The sequence below is a fragment of the Hyla sarda genome, chromosome 6, assembly GCF_029499605.1.
Source record: "Hyla sarda isolate aHylSar1 chromosome 6, aHylSar1.hap1, whole genome shotgun sequence".
Classification (NCBI taxonomy): Eukaryota; Metazoa; Chordata; class Amphibia; order Anura; family Hylidae; genus Hyla; species Hyla sarda.
Window position 1 is genome coordinate 63,251,085 of NC_079194.1, and position 12,663 is coordinate 63,263,747.

At 45.8% G+C, this 12,663-nt stretch overlaps 1 long non-coding RNA gene across 1 annotated transcript in view; it reads left to right on the top strand.

The window, feature by feature from the left end:
* Positions 1 to 937: 937 nt before the first annotated feature.
* LOC130275697 (uncharacterized) overlaps positions 938 to 12,663 on the top strand; it is a 38,905-nt gene continuing 27,179 nt past the window's right edge. Inside the window, exon 1 of the long non-coding RNA XR_008844873.1 lies at positions 938 to 1,200. This is a non-coding gene — a long non-coding RNA (uncharacterized LOC130275697). The remainder of the gene's footprint in view (positions 1,201 to 12,663) is intronic.

Genomic DNA, 12,663 nt, shown 5'->3' on the forward strand with positions numbered 1-12,663 from the left:
CAGTGGAGTACCCCTTTAAAGCCTGCAGCCAAAAGTAACTTATCCCCTATCCACAGGAGTTCAGGAGATCCCAGTGGCCACACACACCTTTTTGCTTCACAACCCCTCTCTTAGGATTTAAAGGGGTATTCCAGGGGGAAAAAAAAAAACATATATGTATACACACTGGCTCCCAAAAGTTAAACAGTTTTGTCAATTACTTCTATAAAAAATTCTTAATCCTTCCAGTAGTTATCAGCTGCTGAAGTTTAGTTGTTCTTTTCTGTCTGAACACAGTGCTCTCTGCTGACACCTCTGTCTCAGGAACTGTCCAGAGTAGGAGCAAATCCCCATAACAAACCTCTAATGCTTCAGACAGTTCCTGAGACAGACAGACAGGTGGCAGCAGAGAGCACTATTGTCAGAAAGAAAAGAACAACTCCACTTCAGCAGCTGATAACTACTGGAAGGATTAAGATTTTTTAATAGAAGTAATTTACAAATCTGTTTATATAATTAATCTAGTTAATCTAATCCCTAGAATACCCCTTTAAAGTTATCTCCGATCCACAAGACAGGGCATAACTAGCTGGTCAGTGGGGAGCTGACCACTGGGACCACCAATGGTCGTGAGAAGAAAGGTCCTAAGGACTAGTGATGCACATGCTTGGCTTCTCAAAGCTAAGCGAGCGCTGTAGGTGTCTTAAGTGATTTTCATATCCTTATGTTCCCGCTTGACATATCTGTTGCAAATGTCGGTGAAATCTGCCTGTACCACGGGTAAAACACAAGTAGCACTTTTAGTTGTAAATTCTTGGTTCTAAGGAGCCAAGAATAATGACATCAGAAAAAGGAAATTGTGTTTCCTTGTGAGCGCTGGTAACATTGTTTCTAGCAGGGAGAACGAATACGAAAATGTTCCGTGCCCCATGAGTCACCAGATCCAGACCTTCACAAATATAACCGGTTCCTTGCTGTAGTAAGAGACAACAACACAGCCTCCTGCCATGTGACTGTACATTTTGGAGCGTTTGTGAGGATAAACATACACAAACCAAAAGCAGAAGAACAGAAAAACTATCTACAAGGGGATTTCTGCGCCAACTGGGTGTGGTGTCAGCGGGGTGCAATGCAGGGAAGATGATATAACCCAAGGAGAAGATGTTATTAACCCCTTCTTGTCGTGACGCCAGGGCATGGTTTAGCCTTATCCACCCAAAGGTAATACTGCTGGTCCTGGGCTAGGCACAGGGGGCAATGGAGACACTGACGCCAAGTTACGGACAACGGTAGCTTTACTGAGGTTAGACAGATGACACAGTCTATGCAGTACAGCCAGTATCCCAAGGAGGTGACCAGTGACACGGAGACCTCGCAGGCTTCCTGGGACTTGCAGTAGGTAGAGACACTTTAGTGCAGGCCACGGTGACTAGACAATTGACTTGACTAGATAATTGTGAATAACAAGACGATGACTTTACCTTACTGGAGCTGACTTTGTGGCTGCAGACTTTAGGCTTGAGGCCTCCAATGCTCCGGGGGGACACACTAAGACGACTGCACTGGACCTCAGCAGGAGGAAGAATGCTGGAAGAGAGAGATTGCAGCCCCTCCCCTGGTTTTATAGGGGAGGGAGGGCTGTGCAAGGAGCCCATAGGTCACTTGGTAGGGGGTCACCTGGTCACTAGTGCCTCCTGGGTAACAATCACATGGTAATAGAAATTAAAGAAACATTACACTTTTAATGTATAACATATGTATACTGAGGGTAACACTGGAGGGGGGCCCTGGGGACATGAAGGGACACTGCCTGACAGGGCAGGAGAGCTACAGGTAAACACCATCCTGTACTGGGCAACTGCAAACTCCCCCTCTTTAATGGTGTCATCCTCGATGCCCAGTCCTGGAGGACTGAAATGGCCACAGGGCCACAGACAGTTCCTGGGGCATTACAAACAATGTCCATATTCCAGGTCTGCAATTAGTGAGTGGATGAAGACAGAGAGTCCATGTAGTATAAAATGTCCATACATGCTCATAAACATGTGGAGGCTTAGTAACCTTGTAACTGCTGTGGTAACACGATCAAAGGACAATATACATGACTATAAACTCACGGATTGGGCTGCCAGAGGCTTTTTTCCCAATGCCTTGGCTATTGGGGTCCCTCGGTGACCACTTTTCTCCCCAGAACTCTATATACATTAATAGATTACATTAGACATTTGTATTACCTTATTACTGTACGTGTGCGGCTAGTTATCAGGAATACCTTCTGGCCGGTAAACTATCCTGGGCACGTGGACACAAAAAAATATTAACATTTTTTACCATAGACATTTACATTTGACTTAGTGGACTGAGCTAAAATAAATGCTACAGCCCTGATGTAGATATAGGTACATTATGTGGTATTAGTTAACTATTTGTGACAATTAACTTTATTTGGTACTGGCGGGGAGGTAGTGGCTACGTCCGTCCTGACCGGGTCAGGATACCTCCCTTACAGAGTGCCAGATGCAAAAGACACTGTACACTTTAACTTTACTGTACAAACAGGTTATATACACTTTATTACATTATACTAGAACAATTATAGTACATGAACGCAGGCATTTACTTGTGCAAATCAGTGAGCAAAAATATAGTACTATAACAATATGTAAGTCCTGAGATAAGGCTGTCAGCAAAACTCCACTCCCACTTGTATTTCTCAGCCTCAGGATTTTAACCCTGCAGGTCTGTGCGCTCTGTAGATCCTTCGAAGCTCGTGTCTAAAGTGCAGTATGCGCATAAACTTCTAAGAAACAAATAACACGGCACACGAACCTCTACTTCAAACTTGCTGCTTTATTGCCACTGGCAAGGCGTACAATGAGGATGCACTACACCAACAACGCGGTTGTTTCACAACACAAGGACGCTTTATCAAGGTATGCTAGGAAGGGGAGGGTGTTCCAACCACTTAACCCTTAGTGCAAGCTTCAGACACAGTCTGATGTTTATGTAAGATTGTATATCTGAAGCTTGCACTAAGGGTTAAGTGGTTGGAACACCCTCCCCTTCCCAGCATACCTTGATAAAGCGTCCTTGTGGCGTAAAACAACCGCGTTGTTGGTGTAGTGCACTCCATGTTTGAAGTATAGGTTCGGGTGCCGTGTTATTTGTTTCTTCTTAAAAGTCTATAACAATATGTACGCATAGGTCCATTGTACTGCTCTACAGTCCAGGTGCATTATAGAGTTCTTGGCAAACAATCTCGGCTAAGAACCGGGCACACGCGAAATTGGTTGGCACAAATCCTCTTTACAAGTCCGTCAGGCGCTGTACTTGAACGTTGCTGGTAACCTGTAACAACTAAAAGCCTTGCCGGTCGATTTGCTGCCTAGGTTGTTACATGAACCTAGGGTCACAAGACTGGGCCCCCTCCAAGGGGTTGACGTGTGTGTTCCTTGAGACGTGGGACAAACGGGACTCTGTGATGGTCAGACTCACAGTGACCACCAGCTGCACCGCAGCAGCTTGCGCAACTGGGGGATGAAAAGTTGTTGCCTGGTGGACCGGCCAAACCTCCGCAACAACTAGAGTAGGCCGAGGCACTTTAGTTGATGCCCGCTGATTAGGCCAAACCTCGACCACAGGAGTAGGCCTGGGCACATCCTCAGATGACTCTGGCAGGTGTCTTGGAGCCATAGCAGGCGCCTCAGGCATGAAGACCTCCTCTCGGGTGGTACCTTTGACTTTTGGTGCCAGCAACCCAAAGGGATCTAAGTCCCAGTCGTCCGAAGGGAAATAAGCGAATGGAATCAGCGTATACTCCACAATCTCCCTGCTCTCAAGAGAATGCATTGCCGGGGGGGAGATAGTTCCTCTGTACTGCCCGTCGATTAACTAGGATAGTTCTTCCATGACAGCAGTCCATAAGGGTGCCAAACCCCTGTACCTTGTCAAACTTCACCACCGTCACGCGGCAGTGTTCCAGGGGTGGCTCACCCTCTCCGGGATGCTCCAATTTTCTTATGTACAGGGCCTCCAGGGTTTTGGTGTCTTGTTGCTGCGCCTGTCGCACCTCAAGTGGCAGCAGCTTCAGCCCATACTTCTCCATTTTCTGAGCCCTCAGTCCCTCCACAATTTCAGCCACTTCAGCATCTCTTTTGGCCCTTTCAGACTGGGCCAGAGGGACTGGGGATGGGACTTCCCTGGCAGGGGAAGAAGGTGATCCCTCATGTATCGGATCAAACTGGGCTCATCGCCGAATAAACACTTAGGCAAAGGTGGTGATGGTGGACGGACAACAGACTTTGGGGCCTGGGCAGTTTGCTCAGGACTAGGGGTGAAAGAAGGGGTAAAAAATGCAGCCTCAGCCGGGGTACTTACTTCTGATTTTTCTGTCAGGATTTCGGCCCAGAACCCCCAGGTCCGGTGGTGAGGGGATAGCCTCATCGGTAATGATGCACTTGATGACTTGGATGTTTCCTCCTCTGGGATTCCTGGCCAGTCCCCATCCTCTGGCAGTGGGACTAGATGGCATGCCTCCTGAGCCCCGAGGGAAAGACATTGCAAGCCGTCAGCCAGTTCTTGGCAACTTGTCAGGCCTCCGGTGCCATCTTGGGACTCTCCACACGTGTGCACACTTGCTCCGCCATGTTACTCCTCTCTGCGTCTTCCGATATACTGTGTACCACCGGCCGCGTTGTCCCTTTTATATTGGGCTCCAAGAAAATGGCCGCCGTCCGGAAATACGTCACCAGTGCAACAAGGGGCAGATCTTCACAGTTCTACTTCGGCATGTAGACAGCGACATGATTTCCACGCCCAGGGGCAGGACATTGACCAGCGCGGGACAATTTTGTGCACTTCTCCGGCGCATCTATAACCCGTTCAGGTACAGGCAATGCTGGATGACTTAACATGGCTTCTGTTCTAATTTTGCACATAGTTCTTGCAACTTTAGAAATTTTCTAAATAACAGGCAGCAAACTTTTCTTCACCTCCCCCTCTATTTCACAAGCGCCATGGTTAAAACACATTTCAATGACAAAGTCCTGTACACTTTATGGCGCAAACTTCTGTCGCATCAGCTTGCGATTTTTGCAAGCAGTATTGGACACAGTTCAGACTAGGGGGGAGGACTTGTGGCATATAGCGCACACCCGTATCCTGTTCGTGACACCAAAAGTGGTATAGTGGGGTGCAATGCAGGGTAGCTGTTATAACCCTAGGTGCAGATGTTATTTACCCCTTCTTGTTGCGACGCCAGGGCGTGGTTTAGCCTTAACCACGACGCAAAGGTAATACCGCTGGTCCTGGGCTAAGCACGGGGGCAATGAAGACACTGACGCCAAGTTACGGACAAACGGTAGCTTTACTGAGGGCAGACAGGTGATACAGTCTATGCAGTACAGCCAATATCCCAAGGAGGTGACCAGTGACACAGGGGACCTCGCAGGCTTGCTGGGACTTGCAGTAGGTAGAGGCACTTTAGTGCAGGCCACGGTGACTAGACAATTGACTTGACTGATGACTGACAAGATGATGACTTTCGCTTACTTGAGCTGACTTTGTGGCTGCAGACTTTAGGCTTGAGGCCTCCAATGCTCCGGACACACACACTGAGACAACTGCACTGGACCTCAGCAGGAGCAAGAGTACTGGAAGAGAGAGATTGTAGCTCCTCCCCTTGTTTTATAGGGGGGGCTGTGCAAGAAGCCGATAGGTCACTTGGGGGGGGGGGTCACCTGGTCACTAGTGCCTCCTGGGTAACAATCACATGGACATAGCAATTAAAGAAACATTACACTTTTAATGTATAACATATGTACACTGTGGGTAACACTGGAGGGGGTCCCTGGGGACATGAAGGGACACTCTCTGACAGGGCAGGAGAGGTACGGGGAAACACCATCCCGTACTGGGCCACTATGGGCAAAAACAAAAGAAAGAAAACAGGGCAAGAACAAACAGAATCATTTTAAAGGGGTTGTGCGCTGCCCTGCCTTACGGAGCTCCACTCACAGCGTCCGGAAGTTCATTACTCCGAACGCTGTGTGCGGGCTACCGTGTTCGCGGCCGCCAGGCGTGACGTCACGCCCGGCCCCTCGTGACGCCTCGCCCACCCCCTCAACGAAAGTTTATGAGAAGGGGGCTCGACCACTGTCACGCCCCCTTCCCATAGACTTTGGTAGAGGGGGCGGCGTGACATCACCAGGGGGCGGACGAGACGTCACGAGGGGCCGGGCGGCCGCGAACACGGCAGCCCGCACACATCGTTCGGAGTAATGAACTTCCGTTCTGTTCCGAACGCTGGAGCCGGCGTCGGGAGCTCGTGACGCCATAGCCCCACCCCCCTCATGTCATCACGCCCCACCCCCTCAATGCAAGTCTATGGGAGGGGGCGTGACGGCTGTCATGCCCCCTCCCATAGAGGGGACTGAGCTGGGATATTGTAATGGAGCCAAAATCAGATCTAAAGAGGTCTCGTATCTGTAAGTAAGAATTGGAAAGATGGCAGCTCACGGGGTAGCTGGATGAACTAGGTCATAAAAGCAGAACAGGGGAGTCTTCAACTAAGGACCAGACATGGAGGAGGTCAGACTATCCGGGAGAAAGGGTATAAATATCTTTCTGGTATTTTTGGTGTAAATGGGCAGTGGAGCTGAACATTTCTGACCACATTTCCTGCAGACTCTTCTATGTCTTCCGGGTTGTGGACGGTGCGGGAGGGTTGTAGAGCAGTCACTGTGATACAGCAGATTTAGGATAACGCCTGCCCTTGGGTTGTGGAAGTCCTTATGTCCTTTACAAGTGAAAGAGGAAACAACTTTTACACAGAATATAGAAGTGAAAGCCCATTCTGAAAAACACCTATTACAGTCTATAAATAAGCGACCACTATTAGTAGAGTTTTCCATAAGACACTATCTGGCAGTTTGCAAAGTGAAGGATGAACAATAAAAGTCAGCCATCAAATTGGCTCCAATATCATAGACAAAATCATAACTGGGTACTGGGTGGCCCCTTGCTCTGCCGGCCCATACATCTCTCTATACCTAATAAAGGAAAGATCTATCAATCAAGGCTGTGGGGCGGGGAGAAGCTGCTGGGGACCGCCCTGGTGACTCCTGGTATGGAAAGTATTAAAGGAGATATATGATGCACAAAAACTTGTCCCCTATCCGCAATATAGAGGGTAAGTTTTAGGAGGTCCGATCACTGAGACCCCAACCATCTCTGAAGGTACCCTGGTTTTCTCTGGGAACGGGGCGTGTCAACCCCTGTACAAAGCAGCGGCCAACATGCCCCCTCCATATAGCTGTGGTGCTGGGGTGTTGCAATGATGTAGCAGGGTCTGGTGGTATTAACCCTGTGGGGTAAGGTGTTATTAACCCCTGATTAGTCGTGACGCCAGGATATGGTTGCTTCGGTATAAGGCTCTGCCGACAACCAACCCAGAAACGGCAGGCAATAAAGGAATGTCCACAGCAGGAATTGTGAAAATAACTGGAACTTTTACTTGGAATTCTTATTAAACAGTTTCTCTAGAGGTAACAGGGATGCAGGATACCTCACAGGCTTGCTGGGACTTGTAGTATTGAGAATATCTATATAAGAATATAGAGGGACATTTATTAATGTTTGCTTATGTATTCTTTTTTTTTAGTAATTTTTTCCTTACTTCTTTTTTTGCTTATGTGTGACTTATTTATCAACTGGTTTCATCCTGTTGATAATTTTCTTTCACGTAAGCAATTTTTCCTTTTTTACTTTGGTAGTAGCTTTTTCTGCTCCATGTTTGAGCTGGAGTAAATTTAGTCAATTTTTAACCTTGTTGCGACAATTTTTAACCTTGCTGATAAATACCCGAATAAAGCAAATCCATTTTGAAAAAGTTACTACATAAGCAAGTTTGAATTTTCTTGCTTTTCTTGTTCTTCATGCAAATTGACGCACGAAAACACACGTAGCCGCAGTTGCGACAATTTTGCGACAATTTTAGTAAAGAAAACCTGAATAAACCCGTTGATAAATGTCCATCATAGAGTTTCCCAAAGGAATAGGTGCTTTAAAACATAACTTTTACTAAGATACTACCTAAAAATACACCCAGATAAATTAAACGTGGAGACCAATTTACAAATATAATAGACTAACTATGCATAAAACACACTGTCCACCTCGGACTGAAAATAACCACCAATCCGCGATTCAGCGGTCCACTTGTGGATATCACTTTAAGCAAGAATGTGGATTCAGTTAACTGATTATTTAGTCATTATTCTCCACACTCTGACTAGTGAGGTTCAGACTCAAAAACACATGACTAACATACACATGATCTACAGACATTATCATAGATCTGCGTCATATGAACATAACCCTAAACCCGACGCGTTTCTGTGGCACCCGCTTCCTCAGGGGAAATTACTAGGGATAAAGCAAACTTATTTAAGCAACAGTTACTTGTTTAATTCCTATTGCTCATGTGTTTCAGTGATACATAATAGCACGGGGGAAATTTTTCACACAGATCATATCCCCTGTGGACCCTCATGACATCTTAAAAATACCCTCACAGATCAGCGTCATAGTATCCTTTTCCCTGCAGAGTACAGTCCCGTCATAATAGTCTTTATAGACTTAGAACCTACAAGAAAGCACAGATGGGAGGGGGGGGGGGGGGGCAAAAGTAACATAGAACTAGTGTCAGTAACAGCAAGCTTACCCCATTGGAGATATATAGACTTCAAACACTTGTATCGTCCCTACTTACATTGTTGCCGGGGATACTATACTGCCGACGCTATCTCTGAAAAACAACACGCCAAAGGCAGACTAAGTATAGATCTAAAGGAATGCTAGGTTAGACATCACAGCTTCCCAAAATAAACTCACGTTTCAGAAGGTTTCTAAAGACGCTGCAATGGCAGCGCTTCCGTCTTGTTACCGGAGCTGCGCGCTCTGTTTGCACGCCGGCGTCCCTTAAGATCACATGACCACCTGTGTGTACGCCCCTTGTTTCCGCCTCCTCAGACGCCGTGCTGGGAGACTGAACCCTCTACTGAGCATGCGCCCCATATTCAATACTATGGACGTCGGTGTGCCAGGATCATAGCTGAAATTCTATTAAAAACAAACTGATTTGCGGCCGGGTATAATAGTAATTCTTATAGTATGATGTGTGTGAGGATGGTAGGTAGAAAATATAGAAATTAAGGCAAAGGACTAAATTAAGGATCATGGTGACGTAAAACCGCTGACACTCGACGCATTCCCATTTAAAGGGATATTGCACAGATTATGATCTCATATTCCAAGAGACCACTATAAAGATAAAATTAGGCAGTATTGAAATAGGAACAAGGTTATAATACAGGAATTGGCTTCCAGCCTCTCCCCACATCCTTCTACAGCTGGATTAGGATAATTTAAAGGGACACTCCATATTCTCCTTTTACATATGTGTGGAGGTTGCCATGTTCCACAATGCACAGAGAGGGGGATGACCACCAATGTGTGCAGAATTATAGTCTAGGGACTCCATAATGTAATGGAGCAATTTAAAGGGACACTCCATATTGACTTCTAGCATGTATGAAATGAAAGTACAATGGGTCCCAAATCCCATAATCTACTATATACAGGGGATTGCCCCCCCCCCCCCATAGTGTGCAGAATAGTGGTCTACAAATGATCACACCAAATGAACTATATGATGATTTAACGTGATGTTGTAATACCAAAAAGTGTAGTATCTGTAGTACCTGACCAGAGAAGTACCATAAAGAAATATTTCAATATATTGGGCGCGTACCCTATGGAAAGATCTATAGACGGACGGATTGTTACGCCAATGATCACTGAAAATACTGTGTAGTGGGGTAGATATGGGACTATATATAGTGGGGCCCTCCTATTCCCCACCTCCCATGGGGTAAAGAAGTACTGACTAATTTAGTCTACACTACCCCTAGTGTGCCCTATTACCAGCTCCCTATCCCTAAGCGGCATGGACGCCCTTACAAGGGTGGTACCACAAATCACGTGCCTCCTAAAATTGAGAATATTGAGAATATCTATGCAGGCCACTGTGCTACTAATATTATTCTTGCGTTGAGTAGTAGTCACTAGAATTGTAGATAGAGCTTGATAACTCACGTTTTGACGTGGCTGCAGGTTCTTTAGGCTTTGGCATAGCTGAGATAAATTTAGATGTACAGGTATTGTGCTTGGCTGAAATCCAGGAGATAAGAGAGAGAGTTTAGAGACTACTGCCCCTTATTTACTAAGGAAGCTGGACTAAAGCCCATTGGTTGCAAAGCCTGTGGTTCCTGTGCCCATAGCACTCTGGGTAGTGTCACATGACAGTGGTTCACATGACTAACCTCTATACATTTGTACAACTTTATGTATAATGAACAATATGTACACAACACATTTACAATGCATTAACAGAAGGTGAGCAAGGGGTGAGCCCTGCAGGAGAGCCCTATGGACTGCAGGGACTCTTCTGGAAGGGACCTAAAGATGGACACCACAAACCCCCTTATTTAACAAAAGTCGTCCCCGACGTATGTCCCCTTAGGGAGAGGAACGGAATGGCCATAGGGCCGGATGCAGTCCTGAAGCATTAATCCAAATGTCCCAGTTCAGGCTGGAGATAACAAAAATATATAGAGTCTCTGTGCATTTAAATAATGTCCATACATGCTCTGGAACTTATTTACGAACAGGATGGAATAAATATTTTTTTTTCTTTTTGGTGAGTTACTGATGATGTTATTAGTCAGTATAACAATGATACTATATTATGTTTCAATACCTTTTCCTGCATAGGTATACTTGTTTTCTTTTACTATGATGCATCTCTAACAACTAGACATACAATATGACTAGCTTGATCCTAGCTATAACATCTGTCTATGGCTGAAACTTTATTGACATATGACATTTGACTGACATGTAGATATTTGACTATGACTAGGAAATATTTTTACTTTTTTTTCTCTATTGACACTTGACATGAAGTATGTATAATGACTGTAATGCTTCTACATACTGAAATTAATCTCACTGTTACCTTTTTTTGACATATATTTGATATAATACCACATATTATTTCCCTTGTTCTACACTGGGGTCTATCGGTACTACACACTTACCCCTAGAACTCTGGATCTAGATAACAATTTCACTTACTGATACCTTTTTGTATACGTGCATTTTTTAGTTAGCTACAGGAATACCTTCTGGTCACAAAAGCATCCTGAACACGTAGAGATAAGAAAGAACATATTAGTACATGACATTTGTGCATAACAGTGGTATGGACTGGTAATAAACAGGTTACAGTCCCTAAGACTCATTTTCCTTTTCTTGTGCTTGTGAGCAATATTCATATACCTATCTTTTCTTATGAGTATATTTTATAAGTTATGTGTACTGGACTTTATGGATGTACACTATTTGGATTGGTATGTACTGAATTATGTGTACACTGAATTTTATGAATATTTGTGAAGTCAGTCTTGGTATCTAATTAATTAGGCGCTAGTGAAGGGTGATGTTTCTTGTTACTCCATGAGGAGCTTATTATGTACCGTATTTTTCGCCGTATAAGACGCAAAAAAGTCGGTGCGTCTTATACGGCGAATACACCCCTATCGCGGCGGTCCCTGCGACCATCAACGGCCGGGACCCGCGGCTGACACAGGACATCACCGATCGCGGTGATGCCCTGTATTAACCCTTCAGACGTGGCGATCAAAGCTGACCGCCGCGTCTGAAGGGAAAGTGACACTAACCCGGCTGTTCAGTTGGGCTGTTCGGGACCGCCGCGATTTCAACGCGGCGGTCCCGAACAGCCCGACTGAATAGCTGGATTAGTGCTTACAGGACACCGGGAGGGACCTTACCTGCCTCCTCGGTGTCTTCTCCGTTCAGGGATCCCCTGTATGGCCGGCGCTCTCCTTCCTCGTCATCACGTTCGTGCGTCGGCGTGCGTAACGACGTGATGGCGGCGACGGAGAGCGAGGATACCCGGCCGGCAGCAGAGACGTTCCGGAGTGACGGGGACACGGCGACAGCGATGGAGCGACATCCAGGGCAGCGGTGACGGGTCTGGAGCGGCGGGGACACGTGAGTATTACCTCCTCCTGCAGTGGTCTTCAATCTGCGGACCTCCAGATGTTACAAAACTACAACTCCCAGCATGCCCGGACAGCCGTTGGCTGTCCGGGCATGCTGGGAGTTGTAGTTTTGCAACATCTGGAGGTCCGCAGGTTGAAGACCACTATTGGGTTCAAAATCTTTATTTTTTTAGATTTTGCCCCTAAAAATTGGGTGTGTCTTATACGCCGGTGCGTCCTATAGGACGAAAAATACGGTACTTCTATACAGGGATTTTATACTTATGTACAGGAATGTTATACTTCTGTACAGTAAACCATTTACATTTTTGACATTTTATGTAACCATAAATTTTATTTGCTTGGCAGCACAAAGGTTACATATCAGCAGCACAACACTTGAGATATTCAGGTTACATTTACTTGCTGTTTGAGTACAAAATTTTGTGCACAAAAGTATATTACTATCATAACATTTATATTAACGGTCATGTAAGGCTCTACAATCCACCTACATTATGGAGTCCTGAATGAAAACAGGCAAGGAGTCTCTCGGCCA